The sequence below is a fragment of the Rhinolophus hipposideros genome, assembly GCF_964194185.1.
Source record: "Rhinolophus hipposideros genome assembly, chromosome: 3".
Lineage (NCBI taxonomy): Eukaryota > Metazoa > Chordata > Mammalia > Chiroptera > Rhinolophidae > Rhinolophus > Rhinolophus hipposideros.
The window spans coordinates 28,935,205-28,957,779 of record NC_138049.1 but is presented as its reverse complement, the minus strand read 5'-3'; the positions used below and the strand labels follow the sequence as shown (position 1 = coordinate 28,957,779).

The 22,575-nt window shown below is 37.9% G+C and overlaps 1 long non-coding RNA gene across 1 annotated transcript in view; it reads left to right on the top strand.

The window, feature by feature from the left end:
• LOC308496324 overlaps nt 1-13,054 on the top strand; it is a 272,275-nt gene extending 259,221 nt beyond the window's left edge. The window contains exons 6-8 of the long non-coding RNA XR_013993160.1: nt 6,275-6,337; nt 10,205-10,257; nt 11,057-13,054. This is a non-coding gene — a long non-coding RNA (uncharacterized lncRNA). The remainder of the gene's footprint in view (nt 1-6,274; nt 6,338-10,204; nt 10,258-11,056) is intronic.
• The last annotated feature ends 9,521 nt before the right edge of the window (nt 13,055-22,575 follow it).

The following is a 22,575-nucleotide window of genomic DNA, read 5'->3' as shown; positions in this document are numbered from 1 at the left end:
ACCACTTAGCAACTTTGTGACTTTCAGCAAGTTTTTAACCTTTCTGTGCCATGGTTGTCTTATGTGTAAAGTAGAAGTAATAACAGTACCTAATTCATGGGGTTAGTTTTGACTATTAAATAGGTAAAGTCCATAAAACTGTGCCTAGTCCATACTAAACACTCAATTAATGTTAGTTTTTATTAAATTGTTATTGCAAACTTAGAATTGTGGATTCTGTGTGTTATATTGAATCATTAAAGTGCTCAATATCCATGGTCTATCGAATTCTGCTTGCTACGCAGACCTTTTCCATATGTAATCAAATCTCTCTTTAAAATACCAGGGGAACCTTGATCTACCTTTCTTTTGGTGTTTATCTTTTTGTACCTACAACTGCAGTCATGGAAAAAAGCTGTATAGAGGGCAAGAACTATAGCACTGGTCACCGTGACCTAAAGCAACAGTACTTAAGACCAATCAAAAACTAGTTTTGGATTGAGAGTAGCCATATGGTTATGTATTAGGCAGCTCTTTCATTCAAAACACACACGCATGTACACACACACACATACACACACACACACACACACACACCACCCATACACAAATTAGTTCTTGAGGAATATCCCTGATTAATAATCATTTTACAGAGGAAAACTTGCCCTGGGAGGGAGTAAGTAATGTTTATAGTTTTCCAAGTGCTTTATTGGACTGCTAAATTTCAGCTCTGTGAGTGAGTAGAAAAACCTGCCACCCCCCAAAATGTGACTTTCAGTAATAACAGCAGGATTTTCCTCTCATACCCCAGACCTTCCTCTGAGAAAAAGAAAATGAAAACCTTACAGGGGATCTTCCAGGTTGGTTTCGGCCAATGGTGCTCTGCTCTGGCAACACGTGCTGACAGCCCAGATAGACAAAGTTGGAACACTTATAAGGGTGCTCTTCCAAATACCTCAAGCTGAAGCGTGTGGAATATCTCTTTGATATACCAATCCCTTTTCATATTCTTCCAATTCCCTCAGGAAGAGAGGAATGTATATTAAGTGCAGAACACTTTATCAGTGATAACAGGTCAGTGTGCATCATTGGCTATTATCTTTGGGTAGTTCATGTTCTGTGGAAATAGTCACGGACTCTTCACTCAAAAATGTGCTATGACTAAAGAAGAAAAATTTCACTCTGTAGGGTGTATGTCTTGTGTGGTTGCTTCTAAAGACAAAAAATTATCTGGGAGGGAAGTTTAGAGAGAAAAAGAAAGATTAGCCTTAGGGAAGGAGGAGGAGGTGAGGAGAAGCATTGCTCTCTTGAGGAGAGGAAGGAGCTCGGCCTTCAAAGAAAAGTACTACAGGCATGTGCCATGTTTCTGATTTGCAAACATGCCCTACCCTCACCCCTACCCCCACTGCTCTACCCTGATTTACTATCTCTGAGGAGGTACTTTCCCCTTCGACCTCCCTTAGCCTCTCCTTGTTACAAGACAACCAAGCTAGACTGGACTCTTTGCTCCACCTTGTGGCAATGTCCAAAAACCTTTTAAAAGAGTGTTTTGTAAAAGATTCCCAAAGGGCTTCATGTAGCTCTTCTTAATTAAACAATTTTTTTACTAACACCACTTAAGGTAACTGTAAATTTGTTTCATGCTATTAAATAAAATAATAGTGTTTCATACTATGAAATAAAATGTACCATTTTTTACGTTAGTAGCGTAGGTTGTTATTAAGGATGCCTTATCACCATTCATAGGTGTGTATTCTTAGTTTTGTGCTACTGATTAACAATGACCTTTTATAATATAAACTCCCTTCCTTTTCAGTTGAAAAAATTTACAGCAGAACTACTATTGAATCAATGAAATTAGAATAGTATGAAATATATAAAATTTTAATGTAAGTAGGATATGTAGAAAGAATCATTTACTGGGTTTGCTATGTTTTGCTTAGTGTTTCAGAACTTCATTCTCACAGGAAATGGGCTGCACTTCTGCTTTCCTAAGCAAAGGCCACCTTAAATAGTCCACAACAATCCTAAATCTGCTATTATTCCCCTCCTTTCCACTAAAAACTCTACAAATAATTGATATCTCGCAGACTCTCTTTTGTTCCCAAAGATTCAGTAACTTGGAAAATCCATGGTGTGTCCTATATGGAGAATAAAGTCTCCATACAACAGAATGGTTGAATTTGAATGAGACTCATTATAGTGTTTGGATTGGGTTCAAGGTAGAAGGAATATGAACAAAGAACTGAAGGCATAGAGGTATCCACGGATAAAAAGAAAAGTGGACTTCAAAGAAAACTACAAAGGGAGACTTCTAGATTTAAAAGGAAACTTCCAAACTCTCATTCACCAGCTGAGGCGATAAAGAGACATAACCAAGCCGACACATGGCTTATTCGTAGCAGTGTGGTACAAGAGTCAAGAATCTCTGACCCCCAGCTCATTGGACTTTCCTGTAACAGAGGAAGGGATACAGCTCATGCTGAAATAATGCCAACAAAGCTAAATAGGAAGGTGACACTAATGCTTCCTTCTAAAATTAGACTTAGCTGGATTCATTGTTCTAGGTTGTACTCGTATGCAATACATAGAGTTCTGTATAGGAAAAGTGGGAGGTCTGATCTGTACACTAAACCACCTTGTACAGCATTTCTAGATGACTGCATGGGTAAAGAAACCAGGGCTACTTTTGGATTTCTGGCCAATCACATGAGCAGATATCAGCAGATTAATTAGGTGAGTTCTGAACCTGTTTTACTCTGTGGCAAATGCAGACATGGTTTGCACAAGGAACCTCTGGAGCAGGTTTAGAATGAGGCACTTGCAGAGACAAACTTCTGTGTAACTGTTATCTATTCTAATCTCTCTCAGTCATGGATTTGAGTGGGAACCTCTTATGTATGTAGAAAACCATCACATCTAATTTTTATGGTACTGAGCTAAGGAGAATGTCTCAGAACAAGGACAGTCTTATTAACTTTTAAATGATAATTGCATCTGCACTTGAGGAGTAACTGATGAGAAAGCCCAATGCCGATTTGAATCCAGCTAGCTTCCCCAGCGTAGGGTGTGCCACGATCCACAATACCTTCTGGAGCACATCCTGTTGGCAAACATGTTGGGACATCTGTAGTTATGTGATGTCAAAGAAGAGTTTGCTGCAGGCTTTGGCGTGACAAACTTTGAAACATTTCCCAGCATTTTGGAGGTATTACTGTATTTTCCATATACAATGCATCCATTTCTTTTATGCTGCCAAAATGTGGTATATGGGAAAGACAACATGAAAAATCACCTATATGTCTACAGGATTCTAGTTCCTGTACATTTCTGTGATCTACACAGATAAGACACATATAAGTTAGGACCTGGGCTCTCTCAAAAGAGCAATTACCACTAACATATTACATTACCGAGTTACTAATCTTTATATAATATGGGTGTCTAGGCATTCAGACAACAAAGCTGAGGTAATACAAAATACAAAATTGTATTTTGTATTCAGTGGTCTCAGAGTCATCTTTCCATAGTTTTTCAATATATAAAATAAGAATATCTATCTTTAGATTTCTTGCAAGGATTAAATATAATACAAGTCAAGTATGGCTCACTACTGGCACAGATTGAGTGTTCTAAAAATGTGACCTATAACCAGCATCACATGATGCCAATATTCTGGATTGAAAATGGGAACAAGATAACACTCCAGATTTTGTTTAAATGATAAGAAACTTTAAAATAATCTGAAATCACTTAATCAATTTTTATATTTTTTAAATTTAGAATAACAGACATCCTTAAATTGTCTTCTCTTAACAGTTAATTTCACATGGGGTGTATAGCATAGTGCTTTGCATGTAGTTTTGGTACAATAAATGTTTGTAAAATAAATGAATATAGAATGAATAAATGCATTGTTATCCATCACATATGATTTTTTTCTTTCAAAACCCATAAAAAGGTGGCATAGAAATGTATCTTTAGCCTTCATGTGCCTGAGTACATATGAGAACTATAGGAAGATCTGAATACAAATCAATGAATATTCTTACTTTTCTGACCCTGATTTATATGAATATGTTCATTTCTAGTGACAATTATTAGTCATAATAGTAATATCTCAGTACTCTCAAATGCCTCACAATTTTCAAAGCACTTTTACATAAAATATTTCACTTAGACTTCATGTTCAAAATGGGGATAATTATCATTACTTTTTGAAAAAGAAAAAATGTTCAGGCAGATTGTGACTTGCCTACAGTCATGTAAGTAAATGAAGCAGAGAGAAGAATGCACATGACTGGTGCTCACTATATGTTTCTTGAATGAATGAATGAATGAATGAATGAATGAATGAATGGTGAAAGAATGAATGATACATATTCTAAGTCTACTGATTTTTCGGCTACTGAAACAAAGGCTTGTATCAATTCCTAGTTTTTACACTTTTTCTATGTTTATCGCAACATTACTTACCATATTTGAAGAGCAAGTTAACCTGTGCACAAATTATTGGCACCTGCGAGGTATTAGGCATTAGCGATATACATGTGTGAAAGAAAACTCCTCGGGGACTTCATATTCTAGTTGGGGTTTGGAGAGCACGCACAGAAACACAACAGAAGAGTGAATGTGATCTCCACAGTCACTAGTGATTTATGGAGAAGGAAAAATAGGATTATATGATAGAGACCAAAATATAGGACATGGTGGTGAGGTTAATGTTTTTGCAGAGCTATTTGAATAGACTTTTTTGAAGAAGTAAATGGGGAGAAGGCAGTTGTGAAAATGTTGAGAGAGAGCCTTACTTTTTCTTTCAGTAAGATTTGTAAATGGCTTTATATCTATATTTACGTATCTCTATCTACTTATCTATCTCTATATTTAAATATTACTAATTATAAGCAGTCTATTAATTTATAAAATCATATCTGTTATTCTTACTTATAAACACTGAATACTAATTTTTAAAACTGATTAAATTCTCAGTACATTTGAAGCTACTTATATTTTACTGTGGGGTTGTTTATGCTGATATTTTAAAATCTCTTTTATCTCTGTCTGTAGCTCTAATTGAATTGAGTCAAATTTTAGGAACTAAAATTTCTCTTTTATCCTTTAAGAAATTCCATTTGTATCAAAACAGTCTGATGAAAACATTGGTACTGAATGATTTAAGACAAGCTGAAGTAAGACAAAAAGATCATGAGGGCAGAAGCAAATGTATATGCTCTTTTTCCAGAATTTTAATTGGATACTGGTCATTGGTTTTTCCATGAATAATGCTGAGAGGAAATTCATGATTCAAGCAAAGCACAGCTCAAGAGACCTGGAATCTTTCTCCATAACAAGCCTAGATGGGTAGTCAATCTCAAATAGAAGCCCAGCGAAGTCTTGCAAAGAGCCCTGTAACTTTATAGTTAGTGAAGATTGTTGCAATAACACTGTACAAGACACAGCAAACTTCAGCACGTCAGGATTCTCTCCCTATCCTGACACTCGCTGTTCCCGGCTGATGCATCATGATGGCAAGTCAAAGGACCGAATCCTGATTCTGCTGTGAATTTCAGGCAGAGGAACAACCTGCGGACAAGGGAACCCAGTCTGTTAATCCATCAATTGAGTGGTGAACAGTTAGGAATGATATTTGCAATTTTCAAATACATACACAGTATTCTACCTACATTGTGGAGCCAGGAACTAAACTATGGTATTTCTGTGTTCAGGAATAAACAAGGTGAATACGTGTCTGTAGAAAATATACAACAAAAGATAACAAGAAAGTGATTTGAAAAAAAAAGCAAAGCATGGTGGGGGAGATGTAAAAATATAGACACGTACTTCACTATGTAGCTTAAGAATTTTAAGGCACCAGACTGAGACTTCTCAAAGACATTTAATATAATTCAACTCAACTCAGCATATATTAAGTGCTTATTATGGGTGGGATATTGGATCTAGGTCAATTGTATCAGTTTCTTCAAAATAAGCCTAATGCCTAACATGCAGTATATACACAATAAGTGCTTCTGAATAAATAAAAGCCTGACTGAATAAAATGGTATGGCCCATTCAAGATTTCAGTCAGAAACTAAATTCAATCACATTTCTTTTTCAATCTGATTTCATCTTTTATGTTCATTATTTTACTTAAAGATACTTGCATGTTTCTAGTCACCCAAATTGACTTTGGTTATTTCCTCACTGGGACTGGTTTTTCTATTACTGTTTAAACAAATTACCACACAGTTAACAACTTAAAGTAATACCCATCTTTTTTCTCACTGTTCTGTAGGTCAAAAGTCCTGGTGATCTCAACTGGGTTCTCTGCTCAGGGTCTCGCAAAGCTAAAATCAAGGTATTCGTTGTGCTGTCTCTTACTTCAAGGTTCTAGGAAAGAATCTCCATCCAACCTCATTCAGGTTGTTGGCCAAATTCAGTTTCTTGCCGTTGTAAGACCCAACTCATGATCTTCTGGCTGGCTGATAGCTGGGATTCTCTTTCAACTCCTACCAAGTGTCCTCAGCTTCACCCTCTCCATCAGTGGCCAGTCCTTCTCACTGGTGACTTCAGTACTTTTCATGCTTTACATCTCACTGCCTTCCTCTTTGGCTCCCAGCCAGAGAAAACCTCTGCTTTTAAAGGGCTTGTGTAATTAGATTAGGGCCACATGGATAATTTCCTCTTTGTCATACAACATAACACAATCACAGGGTTCATACCAGGGGGTGATGATCATGAATGCCATCTTAAAATTCTACTTACTGTACTCCCCATAGTCTCACATCCATTGAATTGCCAAGTGTTATGGATTCTCACATTCACTCCTTTGTATTACTACTACATATAAATGAATGAGGTGGGTTGGTGTATTTGCCAGAAGGTGGTAGGGAGTATAGAGTACATGTCCTAGCAAGGCAATAGCCGAATGTTAGATTTTCAATAAAGTCTTAAAAAATCTAGATTTGTAGAGAAGAGTATTTCTATTTCAACTATATCTATCTATCTATTCTATCTATCTATCTATCTATCTATCTATCTATCTATCTATCTATATTTAAATCTATGCAGATCAAAAAAAAATTTGCTGGCTACAACTAACCTTGTGTTGTATTATATTTATTTTATCAGGTAGTTTATATTATCAGCACTAGACTCTGTAGCTCTTTTTAAAACAAAGGTTTTATCTACATATCTTTAACATCTGGGGCTTCTACAGACCCCTGTTAGGGGGTTAATGTGTATTCAGTTAATGTGTATTCAGTTAATGTGTATTCAATGAATTAATGGTTACATTCATACTTAGTTAAAATACGGTAGTGGTGTATGTCATCTGCCTCTTTCACGGGCATATGATGAGAATCAGATTTTTTAAATCACCTTAGGTAACAGGTATGCACCTGATTTAGAACCACAAGGGAGGGTGGATATTAATACTTGAGGAATAGGGTGTGTTTCAGTAGCAATTGCACTCATAGTGTATAAAGAAAATATTTCCACCAGTGAAGCTGACATTCCTCAAGGAAATAAATCAGGCCTTTGACAATATTTATATCCAGATTATTTAAAGATTTCCCAACAGCATTTATTCTGTGTGTGAAGCCATACTTGAAACATCCACAACCCCCTTGAGCTATCCCATTAAATACTTGACAAGTGGGCTTTTAAGTCTACTTGAAGCCCATGTTTTTAAGTGTGTTATCAACCCCTGATCCTCCAAAAGATTCTCACATGGCTCTTTACCAGTTTAACAGTCTTGCCTAATATCATATTTAGCACCAACTTTGAAGCCTCACCCAAAATTTAAATGTATGTTTTCAAAAATTAAGATGGCCCAAATTAGTAAGCGGGTGTTGGGTGTGGAAGGATTAAGAGCATGAATGATGATTTTACTGAGTTAGTACAAAGTGCCTTAGTCAACCATCTAGATAAAAGGACTGTTGACAAAACAGCATGCAATAACTTTTTAATTTCTGGGACGACTATCACACTTCAGTTTCTTGGATCCCTGTCAGAACCTATTTGTTTCCATAGCAAAGAAATGAATTTTTGAACTCAGAAACTGTCAACAAAGAAATTTGGGAGAACATCCAATTCTATTGCTACTGTACAAAGATAAATGGCATCCACAGGAGAAGCTGGAGGCTAAAATTGGCCATTTGAAACTAGCATGTTGTCACGGTGCTGCTTATTGTCAAAAAAAAAAAGGATATAGGCTTAAATAGAGATTTTAAAAATATATCTCTTCATCAATAGAATATATGTCTGTACAGATTTTTTTTCTCCAGCAGGCATGTAAAAATGTTGTTATTCGCTCTTTAATATCTAAATAGGAGTTCCAAAGGGGCATGGACTGGATTTTTAGATGGATCATTTAGCCATTTTCAGTTGGCAATTGTCACTTCCTCATTTAAAACTTTATGTGCTTTACGAAGAGAATGACATTTTTGAACTGAAAGGAAATCTGGCACTCTTAAAAATTGTGAAGTTAATCCACACTTTGTGGTAGAATGTTCTGATTTTTACTTTATGATTACAAAACTAAATTTAGTTATCCAACCAATAATGTCTAGTATCCCAAGCCAATTGAATTGATACTGAGTTCTTAGAAAAATAAATGAAACGGAATGAGTTATTTTAAGGGAAGTAAAACTTACACCATAAAAGACAGCTGCTTTTCAAATAACATCGACTGGATTTTTAATATTACCTATTAGAATTTTGTTTTCTTCCTTTTTTGGAGACATTTTAAGTCAAATATAGTAACCCAAATCTACAGTTTGGCTCTCTTCTCTCCGGGCACTCTTATGTTCAATTCCCACTATTTTTAGCTTTATGCAGTTGTTCCAAGAACATACCTTTTCACAGAAAGCAATCTTTCCTCTACGTTCAAAGAGAAAATTTAGAAAAGATCAGAAATTGCAGACTCCCTAAAAATGTATTTGGCTGGCTTCTTCTCAGAACTTGAAAGCCATTGGGCTGCTTTAGCTCAGTCACTCTAAAGATAGAGGCAACAGCAGACTCAGTTGTTATCATTGTATAACTTAACCAATGGTGAGCTACTTACTAAAGATAGACCTCAGTCCCTTCAAATTACTTATGTCTCTACTGTTCATCCACTCACCTTCGTTTGTAGTTGGTCTTCATTGTCACTGATTCTTAAATTGTCAAGACAGGTCATGATGGTCTAGAAAATATTAGCCCAAAAGACTTGAAGGGACAAACATTTTGCCATCCTGAAGCTACCTTTTGGGATATTGATTTTTAAGTTGGTTATTAAGAAACAAAAGACTCAGAAAGAACCTTTGACCCTCTCCCTTTCCTGCCTAAGGGATTCAGATGGAAAGGCCTACTCCAGAAAGGAAATCTTAGGATGTTCACCATAGCCTAATCAGAAATAAGTATGGTAGCCAGGAAGGCTCCAAGCAGGGACCTGGTACCTAAGTCACGCTGTGTCTCATTGATGTCTTCCATGTGGGTTTAGCTCTTCCTCAACTACCTGTAAATTGCCCATTTTCACTTTTAAAATCTAAAGCCCTATTCCCTTCTTTTCTTTTTTGTCCAAAACAACATCTATATCCAATTTTGCTTGGCTGTCTTTGGAAATTTTCATTCTTATGTGAATTCCTTATAAAAAAGTTTTACTTTTTCCTGTCAATTTGTCTCTGTTCATTTGATTATTACCCCAATTAGAAGATGGGAGGAAAAGTTTTTTACTTATTTATATTAGCCCCTGGAGACTCCATTGCTCTTTTCTGTTTACGATTGTTAGGAGCTTGGCAGGAGAATCACGTCTGACCAACATGCAATGATAAGGCAGGGTATGCAGTAATCGCACTTATGTTTTATTATAGGGATGTGATATAACGGTTTATCGTAGGGATGTGGTATGGTGTAATATGTGATATAATGACTTACAAATAAGTAAGAACAAGTGACACTAGTATAAAATACCTAGGAAAGTATGAGTTCAGGAGTCAAGTATGATTCACAGGATGAAAATTATTAAAAATGAAAACTGTGGTGATTTCTATTTTCTAGGTTGTTTATTTCTTTGTTTCTCATTTGTTTGTTTTTGGAATAGAAGGAGCAGATGAGAAAAGGAATTTGCTATGTTTTTTAGTATACCTTCTCTTAAGGTAAAAAAAAAGTCTGGTGGGGTTTTTAATTTGAATAATTAATTGTGGAAAAATAAATCTCTATTGTTGTTTCCTTCTTTTTACAGGAGCTGAAGGTAAAGGCTGAAATTTCAAAGCCTCTGCTATATGAGGCCCCAGAGTAGGTGGTTCTCTGTTGAGTGGTTCTTATTAATGCGTCTTTTGGTGATGAGATGTAGGTTCAGAGATGAGTGGATGGTGGAGAGTTAACTTGCAAGACCCTGTAAGGTGATGGGCCAGAAAAATGGAGAAATAGAGTGAGATAGGAGAGGCCTTGAGAAAGGGATGGGGATGAATAACACGACCAGAGTAATAAAGGAAACCAAAAAGACTTAAGAACATGGTAGGAAGTAATTAATTTTGAAATATTTGCATAGTGAAAACTCACTGCATTGCACCTACTCTCAGGGAAAATCTGAAATAAACGGAATTCCATCTGTTGGTCTTGTGAGCTATTAATCATTTTCAAGCATTAGTTCAAATGTCACCCCTACTTTGTGACTCTACCAACCCACCCATCTCCCAGAAAGTCCATCAGAAAAAAGTTATCTCTTCTTGCTCTGTGCTCTTTTAGTACTTCATGCATAACTTCTAGAACTTACCTACCTGAATTATAGGATTTTTTTGAAAATCTCTCTCCCTCCATAAGACCATGAGCTATTTTAAGTCAAGAGTCTTTATTATTTATCGTTGTAACTCCAAAATCCTAGCACTATGCCTGGCTGGCACCTACTAAGCATTCAAATAAATCTTGGTTGAAATGAATCAGCCAAAGCAGCCTTCTAAGAACAACTAAACTTTTTAAAAAGAAAGAAAAAATAAAAATAAAAAGCATCAACAACCACTAATTGATCAGATAGATAGACACCAAAATTAATTGTATTAGAGCAGCAATTAGTGTGGACTTCTATGTTTTGCAGGTCATTGTCCAGGAAACAGTCTGTACATGTATCCCTCTGAGCAACAGGGTTGCCGATTCAATTCCTACATGAGCCATGAGCTGTGCTCTCCGCAACTAGAGTGAAGACAACGAGCTGCTGCTGAGCTTCCAGAGGGGCAGCCAGATAGCTCAGTTGGAGTGTGCGCTCTCAACAAGGTTGCCGGTTTTACTCCCGCAAGGAGTAAATTCTTTTTAAAGAAAAAGAATTAATACAGTTGTATTGCTGTTAATTGTTTCCAAGTCTCCCATTAGACTGTAAACAAGTCTGCCATGACCATTTTGTATTCCTGACTACATTCGGAGCAGCTGCACAGTACCTGATATACGTACTCAGGGTCAAGAAGAAGTTTGAGAAAGGAAGAAGGAAAGGGGAAAGTTTAAAAAAGTGGGGGGAAAGACAAAGGGTAAAAATTTAAGACTGTGGTATAAAAATATTACAAAAGATTTTTTTTTTAATTTTTATGGTATTGGGGGTGCTACGCCAAATAAGGAACTCAGAATATAAGGGTTTCCAAGCTGACAGTGATTGAGCCAAAAGAAAATCTGTGCTTCCTGGTCTCCTCCTTTTGCTCAGGTGCCACATGCGTATCTGACTAACGTCCAAACAGAAAGCTGGACTCTGTATACAAAAATGTGCTGGCAAGCCATCGCTGACCTTTAAGAATCAATCATTGCAAATGGGCATCAGAGCAAGAGAAAATGATCTTCAGCTGGGCTGTTTCTCCTCGGCTGGCAAAGAGGCAAGCATACAATTAGAAGGAGCACAGTTTTGTGTTTTCAAACAGCCTGCCCAAATCTTCCAGTATTTTCCATAGCTTCACTGCAAAAAATAACGCTAACCTCAAGTTTAACAGGATGTGAAAACTCCCTCCATGTCTTAGGACAATTCCCCTCCTAAACTGCTGCTCTGCCCATTGGCCTCTCCTGATTCACACAGTATGATCTGCGTAAATTGTTTTAACAGCCATATACTAGGAGCAAATATTGGCCTTACTTCTTCCTGTGTCACAAAGTTTTCTCTTTATCCACATGCATCTGGCAACTCCCCAAAGTCAGGAGGCGTTGCCTAGGTCATATTTATTGACTCAGTGATGATAAACACAGCTCATCTTCCTTCTTCACTCAACCCTTTGCATTCTCTTTCCTAGTATAGGGTCCAGTTGATTACCTGAAGCTGCCTACCTGTGGCTCTTTTTAGACCACCATGTAGAATGGGGTGTTAGGCAGCAAATGCAATACTTGTCCAGACCTTTAAAAATTGACATAAAGTATGGTTTCTAGAATAATATTATTCCTTTGGCATTTTTCAAAGTTTCCACTCACAGACTTATACATCTTTTGCTACTAAATGGTTAATTGAAATTGACAGTACCCGTTATTCTTCAAATGCAGACATACAGGCACACACATGCACAGAAAACATGTTTTGTTTATTTCTTTGTTTGTTTCTCCTTTTTTTGTGTGTGGCATGGAAGCTGAGAAAAGGAACTTGCTTTGTCTTTTAGTATACATTGGTTTAAGGTGAAAAAAATCACAGGTGTACTAGCTTTCAAAAAATCACACTGTATCAGAACTTGTAATGTAGGTCATTTTTTTCCCTAGAGATATATTTCCAGTACAAGTAAAGGATGTCAATCAGAATGAAGTTAAGCTGCTCTCTAAAGCAATGTTATATTGCTTATAACATTTTGTCACCAGCTAATAATAAGCAACTGCTTCACTGAAGTAGTTTACATAATGTTCAGAAATGAATCTAATTTTGTAGATTAAACACTACTGTTAAAAGTATTTTTCTATTTTAAACAAATCTGTAAACTTTCATACATGTAATTGTTACTCTATAGCTAACTATGGAAAAAATGTGTGGATGTAAATGCTTTTGAATAAAAGTCATACAATATCACCTTCTAAAACAACTTTCTTAGCACTGTCTTTTCTTTTTCATGTATCATATGGGAATAAATTTCAAAATCTCTTCATCTTTGTCCTTTCCTGTTCATTTCTTCTTGGAAATTGCTTCTTGGAAATTGCAAATGTGTCTTCAGAGCCATCAAGTCATGTAAGAGCCCGTACCTATAATCTCAAAGTTTATCTATGCAGTGGGAAGGCTTCTTTCAACAGGTTGGTGTAAAACTAAGTGTACTGTGCAACACAGTTGGCAAGATTCCACTGGCCCAACACTTAACAGATATCACTAATTAATAAGGAAGCTACTTTTTCTTGCAGAGTATAGATTAGACTGCACCCTGCCAAATATGGAGCTTCAGACAGCTAGAGAAACCTATCTCTTGAAGTGGTTACAGAGCTGGGGGAAGTGAATTCAATTCTCTAAAGTCCTTTTCAATGTCTTATCATTGTGGTCTCTCATCACGATCATTCTGAGGGTTCATCGTGGCCAATTTGAGAAATGCGGTCATGACACTATTAGCTACTGCTTTTCCACAGTTCTGTAATAGAAAGAAAAAAGTTTCTGACCTCTCCAGTTTTATGAGTCAGAGAACTTTCCAGAATATTAATAGTGCTGGACACGACCTGCTCCTGGAACTGCTAGTGCCACGACAGGAGGTTTCTGCAGCTGTAGAAGCAGCACATTCTGTTCCTTTTCTCAATCAGCCAGCCAGACTAAATAAGAACAGGGCTCCCCTCTTCTCTGCAACCGCATTCCAGAGTGGACTTGGAGAGGTGCCCCCGACACATGGTGTTTCCTACTTGGAAAAGTGCTAAAATTAACCTGAAGTTCCTCAAGTACTGGCTGAGGAGATATCACACAGTCAGCATAGCTCATTTTCCTCTTTCAGCACAGTTTCCCTTGCTATCTCTGGAGCAAGTTATCCTTGGCATTTTGGAGGATTTATAATTGTTGTGTCTTAAACTTGTAACTCTCTAGTAATGACCAAATAGTGGAAATTTCAGTGAACAGAGCGTTTTTATTCTACTAATTCCAGCCGTGAGCTACAGACAGAAAGATTCTTTTGGTGGGTTATGCTTGCACCGGCCCTATCTGGCGTTCGCAGCTTGAGTCCAAGGAACCCTAATGAAATGAAACCACTGGTGCTCATGTCTGTTATCTATTGGGCCTCCTATTTAATATTGTCCCTTTTGGGCAAAGGTGACGTCCTTTCTAATAAACCCTCTGGAGGAGAGGGGTGAAAGGGCCTGATGCTTTGAAAGCAGTTCAGAGGCACCACACACACACACACACACACACACACACACACACACACGCAGCTTTACGCAGCTGAGGCCATCAGGAGGAACCGACACCTTGGGAGAGCAGTTGTGGTTCTGAGTGAATGTCGCTTTCCCTTTGTGCTCACAGAGATTGTCAAGGCCATGTGAGACTACCTAGCGCGGGCTGACTCCCAGTCCCAACACAAACATTTGACTTTGGATCTGCTCATCTCACCTACACCACCTGTCGCTCTCACTTTGGCCTCAGGTGGCTTCTCACCCACCAGTCAGGTCTGGCCCTGGTGCCCTCGCGTCACCATTATTAGTGTTTTCCTGTGTCCTGCACAGACCTACCGTCTTGCTTTCCTGCTGACAAAATATACATGTGCTCCTTTCTGTCTAGGTCTCTGGTATCCCTCTGGAACCTTCAAATCAACATTCTGCTTCCCAGAAAGCAGGAAGTTGGGACCCAGCACCAAAGAATGGCTGCTTGGTGGTGCAATGTGGCTGGAAGGAACATCATGTTAGGGTGATAAGCACAGCCTGGGGGGCATTTACTCATTGGCTCCCTAACCATATGCAAGTCTCCTACTTGCTCTGACTTGTTTGTTCGTGTTTTTTGTTTTGTTTTGTTTTGTTTTGTTTCCATCCTAAAATGGAGATAGTACTAATACCCAAGAACTAATTAACTATTCTATTCAAAACCTTTAGCCTGGCACATGGTGCTTCTCAGTATTAGTTTTTATTGTCACAGCAGCACTGAGCAATGTATTTCCTTAAGAAATGATGTTCATGATTTGCCATACCAAAAAGCTTTCCAGGTTCAAATATGCTTGGGAGATGCTGTGACCTGAAGTTTGCCCAAGGTCACACGGAGATTTATAATGTTCAGACTTCTTCCACATAGCTCTGCTTCTACGTTCTCAACCACAGAATGGGACCAATAATAGTCTCTTCCTCCTATTAGTTTGTGAGTATTAAACCAGGTATCATATATTAAACATTTAGCAAAATACCTGGCATATCATATGTGCCCAATACATGCTAACAAGGAGTATTGTTATGACTACTATACTGGTGATTATTTAATAATACTGAGAATTTCTGAAATTAAGCAACAACAACAACAAAGACAACAAAACCCTTTTTAATGTTGCTGAACCAAGTGTTTCCCAAACTTAATTGACCATGGATCTCCTTTCTGGTGACCAGTGAAAACCATGATCTGAAGTGAACCCTTTAGAGATGTGTGGTTTTCAACAAGAAACTCCTGGAGATGATGGGTCTTCACCCAAAGAACATTTCAGGCTGTAGCAATATTCACTGAACTCTCTTTGGCACAGTGTGGTTCATGTTGTGGGAGAAGAAATGTAAAAGAGGGCACAGTAGTGGCAAAATTATGGGCTTCAGAGTCCAGACGTTAGGGCATCCTAGCATAGTGCCAAGAATATGGGTCTCAGGCTCAGACACAACTGGGTCTAAATCCTTGCTGAGCATTTTTAAGTTCTTTTTTGGAAGATAAAGAGGAATTAATTAATTTCCCTAAAGTTTTGTTTTCTCATCTACAAAATAAGAATGATTGTGTCAGCTTCATACGATTGTTATCTAGTATAGTAAATGAATATAATTGAACTTCAATCAATGACATCTCCTAGTTATTGTAGTGGTATTATTATTATCTTTGTTAATTGAGAAAATGCTCAGAAAGAGGTCGGCACAAGAAAGTACTCACTACAACTCAGATCCTTCCGCTGGCTTGTTCCCTCCCATGACACTGAGTGTATTCCATTTTCTACTGGTCCCTGTTATGTCTTATACTGAAACTTTTTTTTTTTTGACCAGACTGTAAATCATGAAAAGCCCATCCCTCTATTCTTTCTTAAGTACCTAGACTGTGTTACGCATGTAGGACATAGTGATTCACTGTGTGGAAGAAATAATAGAATGGCAGGTATTAAATCAGACTAGCATGGGAGAAATTTTCAACCTAAGCATCATTCTAGAGCCCTCCAAGTCAAAACTGAAGAGAAATACCCTTTCTAATTTTTGTGTTCCAAAATGAACAGGCACCACCTCACCTGTGGGAAACAGCAAATATAACTCTTGGCATGCTTTCCTCTGCCTGAATTAAAGAATTATTATGTTGGATATGCCTTTTGTTCAGTTGCAGAGTCCCCAAATAGAGGAAGTAAAATCCTATCGTTATGTTATTGTGCAGAATTCTATCTTCCTAGAATTAGTCTAATTTCCAGACCCTCAGTAGTTTCCAAAAAGCGGCAGAATGGTGTCTCACAGGGTGTCCTGCGGGGTCTCTGGTTCCGCTCCCCACATAAGAACACAGGACACCCACGGAGCCATAGATAGGGGAGTCATATCACTATATTCTCGCTGGCGGTGGGGTGAGACACACACACAGTAGGAGCCCCATAATGCACAATCCGCTATCCACTTCTCTGCCAACCAACCAACAAATCAACACAGCCAGTGGCTGATGGCCAACCAGTCACAGCTGATGGCCATCTCCTACCTGAACCAGCACCTTACCACGTGAGGCTGAGAGCTTGGAAACTGCTCTCTGGGTCTCTGTCCCCACAATGGTTAACCACAACCCCTAAGGCCTAAATCACGGTCACGTACTTTGTGCTGAAGATTTTGTGCTAAGATAATTATATGAAAAAAGGAAACCTCTATATCTGACAGTCTTGTGATCTCAAATCTCTACCTTCTATAACTAGTCAGTAGGCAGGATTGAAGTTTGTTCATTTTATGTGTCAACTTGATTGGGATAGGGGGTGCCCAGATAGCCACTAAAACATTATTTCTGGGAGAGTCTGTGAGAGTGCCTTGGGAAGAGATTAGCATGTGAATTGGTGAATGGAGTAAAGTAAATTGTCCTCACCAAGGCGGTGGGTGTCATCCAGGCCACTGAGGGCCTGAAATGAACAAAAAGGCAGAGAAAGGGTGAATTGGTTCTCTCTCTCTACTTGAGCTGAGACAGCCATCTCCTACTGTGGGCCATCAGTGCTCCTGGTTCTTGGGCCTGGGCCGGAGGAGGGGAGGGGAGGGGAGGGAAGTTCAGATCAGGACTTTCGAATGCTTTCAGGCTCCAACTGAATTATATCACCAGCTTTCTTGCTTCTCCAGCTTGCAGATAGTCTCCTCTGCCTACGTAACCCTGTGAGCCAATTCCTGTAATCAGTTTCCTCTTAATAACATCTAAATATACGCTATTGGTTCTGTTGCCCTGGAGAATCCTAATACAGATCTCACAGGATAGCCATACTGTGCATACAGTTTTATATTAACTTAAAATTTTATTTACGCTCTTTATTTTAGAAAGTTGAAGAAATAGGAAAATTAGCCATAAAAGTATGCCTCCTTTTGGGAAAAACTAAATTAACATATGGTTTATTTTTAAACAAATCTACAATCTAAATTCATTTTTTAAAAAAGTAAAACATAGTAGATAGTTATTTGCTTCATAAGTCAGTACATTCCTTGAAAGTAAAGACTTTATCTTTTCTCTCTAGACAGCTGCTATGCAGTGCTGTTGCAGACATGTAGCAGGCACTAAATATACTTTTAATATAATAATCTCTCTTCAAGAGCATTTAAAACCTAAAAAATTAATATACACAGCTTTTATTACCTAACTCATCTATTTCATGAGAAGGATCATGAATTCTTGCACACAGGAAACATGATGTGAAGCTTTCTATTTATTAAATGAAATTCAATGAAACAGACATTATTATGCCAGACACCTGCTAAACATTCAGGTTCTTGAGATAGCAAATTTAAATTTAGCAGCATTTCTCATAAATGGACATTGATAATAAATTTGGGGGTGTTTTATTGTTTAAATTTGAAGTGGCTAGAAACATGTGGTCATTCATTATTTTCATAAGATTCCACTAGTGTACACAAGACAAGAGATTGTGAAGGAAACACCATTTGGGGTCAAAACCAATACTTCACGACAAATGTCTTTTAAAAGGCTGTATTAAGATAAAGTTTCTGGTTCTTATGTAATGTTAATAGAAAATATGAAATTTTATTAGGCTTGCATTAAGATTTTTATGCAGATATTCAAATGCCAACTATTTGACAAGATTCAAATCCTAAAATTCTTCGGAATCCTAGAGAAATTTACTACTACTCTCGTTGCAAAGTGATAGATGTACCACAAGAGGGCACTGTGCTCCCAATTCACTCCAAAGGAAGCTCAAATTAAAGTGTCTCACCGTAGCGTCTCTGTCCTGGCTCCCCGCAAGAGGTTCCAGCTGTTCCAAAAGGAATATTTGCATGTGTCTATCGTACTTGGGCGGAGATGAAACAGAGAAGCCATTATGAGCCCATTGTTCCAAAGGCAAGAAAACGTATGTAATGAGAAAACTATTGTGTCAGCCCATCAAGTCATTTATCATTTGTGCCACAAGGTGGCACCTCTTTCTCGATGATAGCTGTGCCGCCAGCTGTCAATTTCTTTGTTGACAATCAGCACTGTCATTTTGATAAAAAGATTATTTCTTATAAATAGAAGCTTTATTAAGAACCTTTTAAAGTTTTTTTTATCTTCTTATGAAATTTTTCTATTTTTAGAGAGTGTTTCTGATAAAGATGATCAAATGTGAGAACAATGAGAGTTATTTTCACTATATCTAAGGGATTTTCACTAGTGCTAGAGCAGAGGCTTATCTAATATAGGTAATTCTGAGTTTCACGTCTATCTCGTTTCCAGGACTAGGTTAAAACTCAACAAAACTGACAGAAATCCTTATTTTAAACAATCAGTAACAATTTATCCATGAAATACATAAAAAAGACATATATTTTGAGAAATGTGATTTCATCACTTAGTGCTGCAGCTAGGTTTTCAATTAAGCTGAGTTTAGCTCGATAATTTTCTAATTCATTTGCCTTTTGATTTGCATGGCCCATTATTAAAGTTCTCAGGCTTGAGGAGTTTCTGGGCTGTATTGCAGCAGCTAGAACTGAGGTTTCTCTTTGTCACATTAAGATGACGTACTCTCTTCTTTAGGAAGAGGAAAGGAGAGAGCGGCATGAGTGAGGATGGGTTTTTATAAGAAATACAGACAGATATGATGTCACAATAAGAACACTGACGAGCGTTTGTAAGAAGCCACCACCTTGCTTTAACAAATTGTGAGTGTTCTAGGCCCATCCGCTGAGACTATGTTTCAGTAGTTATGATGTGGGGACCGGGAGAGGATCTTTATTTTTATAAAATGTCCTAAGCGATTCTGACTCACATCCAGGTTTTGGAATCATTGACAAGGAAATTATGGCAAAAGACTAGATTAGAGATAATAAGATCTTGAGTTAAACTCATAAGAGTGAGAATGGCAGAAAGCATTCAAGGGTCTCAAGACATAGGGACAGACAAAGGATTAAAGAAATAGGTGAAATCTGTGATGAGTTCAAATTTCGGTTTAGGTAAATGAGGAGATTTTGAAGCAACTTTACAACAAGGAAATAGATAAGCACATAGATTTTTGGAGCAAGATGAGTTCCATTTGGGATACAATAAGTTTGGAAATAATACACACATAACAAAAACAAATATATTTATTGTCATCATTATGTAATGTAATAATACATATACAACAATATGCAATGTATAATTCATTTATATGTATACCCAGGTTGCTATGTCTAGTCCAACATGTTTTGAGACCAGGAATGACCACAATACAATGGTGAACTCCACAGAGAAGACAGAACTCTGATGAGCACCAGCATTTAAGCCTGGAAGTTGCTGAAGCACATTTTGTAGGGCCTGCTCAGCATATTTTTAATTTTTAAAAATTGAAATCTTTAGTTGAAGCTTGTGTTCTTCAGTTTCTCTAGATACTGCTTCATTACAAATTTTCTTATAATTGACAAGAATGCTTATTTATATTACCCACTTGGCAACGTAGTTATTGAATGTGCCACCCCAGGTTCAAGGAGTGGGGAGGGTTTAAGAAAAGACATATTGGGAAAGAGTGAAGAGAGAATTGTAATGCATTACTAAAGGGGAAAAGTATGAAGAAGAAAGAAGGAGGCAGTGATCATTGTGTTAAATTCAACAGAGAAGTTAGATGAAATTGGTCTCAGAAACAACCTGATTTTTCATCTGATAATTTAACAAAGAATGCAATTATTCAACAAATGTTTATTGGACATTTTCTCTGTACCTGGTTATATGTTAGGAACAAGTGAGACAACAATACACAAGATAGTGATAACTCTTGTCTTCGTGGAATTTATAGGCCACAGGACATAGAAAACTATTGAGGGAATATACTGTAATAAATCCTCTAAAAAAGACAGCATACGATGCTAACGGATAATAGATGCAGTGCCTGATACAGCTGTGGGGATGGGGAGAGTCAGACAGCTTTTCTGCAGGAAAGGACACTTAGAGCTGGCTCCTGCTGTTTGGATATCTGGCTTCCTGTGGCTTGGACAAATCTGACTTGGACTTTGCCTTTCTGCTCTTCTTTGGCTCTACACTCTCTCCTGGTTTTAGTGTTCCCTTTAAACGGGGCCCTATGAAAAGAAGGGAAACTTCCCACTCCTGTCCCACTCCCAAAGTACCCATTGACCAGGTAAATAAGTGTTTGTCCTCCCTATGGGAAAAGTAAGAATTCAGGCAGAAACCAAGTCATTTCAGATATCAATTCAAAGAGAGATTTGTTGACTTATAAGCTTATCAATTTCATGAATTTTAATCTAGGCTGCTGTCTCTTGGAAAGGAAACCAGTAATCTCCCTGAGTTGAGGGTATAAAACTGGGATTATAGGAAATCCAAGGATACTAGGGTTCATAAGAAGAGTATGAAAGAGAAGAGAAATGTACAGAGAGAAAACTCCAAGAACCTGCAGGGATCTCCATGACTACTAATCAGCTCACGATGAAGCAAAGGGAAAATCCACCTGAAAGGATTTTAGGGAATAGTGTCTGGAGGTCACTCAAGCCTGGAAATAATGCTAGTGCCTGCTGCCAAAAGCCAGAGTGGAAAACTCATAAAATTCACGGGGAATTGGTTAAAATACTAAGAAAGATATTGCTTTGGTAGTGGGGGAAAAAATAATCCTAGACTAAATTCTGTTCTGTTTCTACTAATGAAGCTTAAAACTGGGGATAAAAAAAATCAAGATCTGGAGATTAAACTATTTCCAACTATTTTAAAAGTGTTTCATAACAAGTTCAAGAAAATTTTAGTAATACAAAAATATCCAGCAGCCAACAAGGTATATTTCAAAGTATCTGGCATTGTATCAAAAATTACTGCAAAAAAGTCCCGCAAAGAAGTAGGAAAATACAGTTCATAATAGAGGAAAAGTGAATCAGTTGAAACTGATCTAGAGATGTGAAGGTGAAGAGATTAGTAGACAAGGACATTATAACACGTACTATAATTGTTTTCCGTATTTTCAAGAAACTAGAGGAAAAATTAAGCATATTAACTAGACAGGGAAGATAAAAAAAGATTCAGTTCAAATTTCTAGAGATGAAAACTATAATATCTTTGATGAAAAATACATTGGGTGGTAGTAAGGGTGTATAAAATATTGTTGAAAAAACATAGCAATAGAAACTTACAATAAAACACTTTCTCTGAGAGCAGCCAGCCCTACCCACATCACACTCTTTCTTGGAAAACTATCAGAATCCACAGGCCCCATGTGGGTGGTGACTGTCGTTGGTGTGCTCTGAGATGTTTGCTGAGTAGCTCCATGCTCAGCATTGGCAGCAAACCAGAGTCTACATTAGCCTGTTGACCACAAATCTTCTCATTCTAGTGACTCCCTCAGATCCTGCCTCACCCAACTTGCATAGTGCACAGGTTTTATCAGTGGCTGAACCTTCAGGGAGCTAGCAGGTGGCAGCAGTCCTTGGAATGTCCTGGCATTCTGAAGAGCTACCCCAGGCCTGATCTTGGTGGCAAAGGTCCTTGGTTGGTAATGTGGCCTCTCCCACATCTCCAGGGTTAGCAGAGACAGCGAACAACCACAGATCACTTCATAGTTCCTAACAGGTAGTTCCTGGCTGGTCACAGGGAGTGGGTGACCTGGACCTGTACCAGAGGCCCTCACAAGAGGCCCCAAAACCAACATACTTGGAAGTTGGCTCAGACCACAGCAGAACACCACTCTAGTAGCTCCACAAGTTGCACACCCAAAGGGTGGTCTCATAATGCACCAGAGCCTGCTAAGGCAAATCCCACTCAGCGGGGCAAGCCCTCCCTGCACAGCAGCCCATAAGTGGTGGTAATGGCCAAACCCCATAACAAACCAGTCTGAGGGTCAATCCCAATAA